Below are 2,006 nucleotides of genomic sequence, written 5' to 3' on the forward strand. Positions count from 1 at the left end.
ACTGCATTTTTATAGCATTTTGGAGCCCACAAAGCTGAGCTGTATAGGTTGTCGTGTTTGATTTCATCAGATTTGTGAGGACTGGACAAGTTCAGTTTCAGAATGACAAGGTCAGGAATAGAAGGAGCCTCCGAGATCATGCTCGTTCTGTTTGAGGATGAGCCATCTCTGGAGAAGGTGTCGATCATGACCTCACTGCCCGGCAATGTCAGAACTGGAATAGCGTCCAGATCACCAGACTTCTGGATTTAAACATTGAAAACACTCACTGAGTATCCCTTATTGCCGTGGTATGCGGACTGGGGACTGGAGGAAAGGTAAAACCCGGGTTTTGGAGGAGAGCTCAGTCTAGTGGGAAAACAATCAGCTCCATAGGTAACGACAGTGGGCGGGAACAGATGAGGTACTGTCAGTACAGGCTGAGATAGAAATATCTCTGCTCAGGGTTTCCAACTGGCTTAGAGATGTTCGGGGGACACGCAGTCTTAGCATTTTGGGTGAATGCCGCATAGGCCCATTGCTGTTGCTCTTTAAAATCACACAGGGTGGAAAAGTACAAAGACAAAAGTAGAATTTACACTCAGATGTCACTCCCCAGAGATAAAACAATGTAAAAAGTCCCGTTTAACATCCTTCCAAATATCTCTTTGTTGTATCTGATTCTGCATAACTATAAGTACAGATACGATTATGGATACATATATTCACATATGCAAGCACACCATACATGCTGACTTGTAAACTCATTTTTTTAATTTACCGTGTGACACAGACAAATGTTAGCATCAATAACAATAGGATTACCCCATCATTTCTAGAAGGTGAATGCTATTTTACTCCATGGATGTGCCATATTTAACCAGGAGCTTTTTAGATGGTCATGAAGGTGGTTTGTAATTCTTTGTCATTATCAGCAATGTGACGTGCGTCCTCTGTACGCACCTTGCACACTTGGGTGAGTATCTCTGGAGGACAAATTCCTAAAAGTGAGATTGTGAGATTGCTCTGACTGCGGATTTGATACAAATCGCTGAGTTGCCTGAGAGGTTTTCTTTTCTTTCTTTCTTTCTCGCTTTCTCTCTCTCTCTCTCTTTCTTGCGTTCTTTCTTTCTTTTTTTAATATATTTTATTGATTTTTTACAGAGAGGAAGGGAGAGGGATAGAGAGTTAGAAACATCCATGAGCAAGAAACATCGATCAGCTGCCTCCTGCACACCCCCTACTGGGGATGTGCCCGCAACCAAGGTACATGCCTTTGACCGGAATTGAACCTGGGACCCTTCAGTCCGCAGGCCAACACTCTATCCACTGAGCCAAACCGGTTAGGGCATCTTTCTTTCTTTTTTTAATATGAGACACTTCACAAATTTGCGAGTCATCCTTGCGCAGGGGCCATGGTAATCTTCTCCGTAGCGTCTAATTTCAGTCTCTGTGCTGCCCAAGCGAGCACCTGAGGGGTTACTTTTCAACGTTTAGGCCCTGGACACCCAGTTATGGATGCCCCATCCCTGCTTTTAAGCTCACTGCTCACTCCCCACATTTTGTACGAAAGGCCAGGGCAGAGACATGGGGCAGGAAACACATTGAACATGTGCCTGGCTCTGCGAGATCCGTTATACACATGTTCTCGTGTAAGCCACACACCGCTCTTGAGAAGCCAGTATGATTCTGTCTACTTTATATATGAGAACTTGGAAGCTCAAAAGCTGGGTTCATTTTTCAGACAGAGAGAGAGAGAAGTTCAACATTGAAATTTGGACATTCATGGGGTCACCAAATGCCTGGGCCCTTGACTGTAATAAAAGTGGGGTGAAGAAGACAAGCTGTATCTACTTTGAATGTCTCTGGCTTCCACTGTCCCTTTGTCCTAGTCCTACAAACACCCGTTAGAAACCAGTGCTAAGGCTGGGTGCTCTGCCAACCCTCCCCTGTAAATGTCAGCACCTGCTTGGGGCTCCCGAGATCGGCCGTTGCCCTCCCTGTGGGGCTGCCTTTTTTATGAGTTT

The 2,006-nt window shown here is 45.1% G+C and overlaps 1 non-coding gene across 1 annotated transcript; it reads right to left on the minus strand.

Moving 5' to 3' along the window:
- Window positions 1-1,344: 1,344 nt before the first annotated feature.
- Window positions 1,345-1,450, minus strand: LOC111826145. Its single transcript, XR_002829395.1, has one exon. It is a non-coding gene; the product is annotated as a U6 spliceosomal RNA (small nuclear RNA).
- Window positions 1,451-2,006: the final 556 nt, after the last annotated feature.

Source organism: Myotis lucifugus, unplaced genomic scaffold (assembly GCF_000147115.1).
Source record: "Myotis lucifugus unplaced genomic scaffold, Myoluc2.0 scaffold_56, whole genome shotgun sequence".
NCBI lineage: Eukaryota > Metazoa > Chordata > Mammalia > Chiroptera > Vespertilionidae > Myotis > Myotis lucifugus.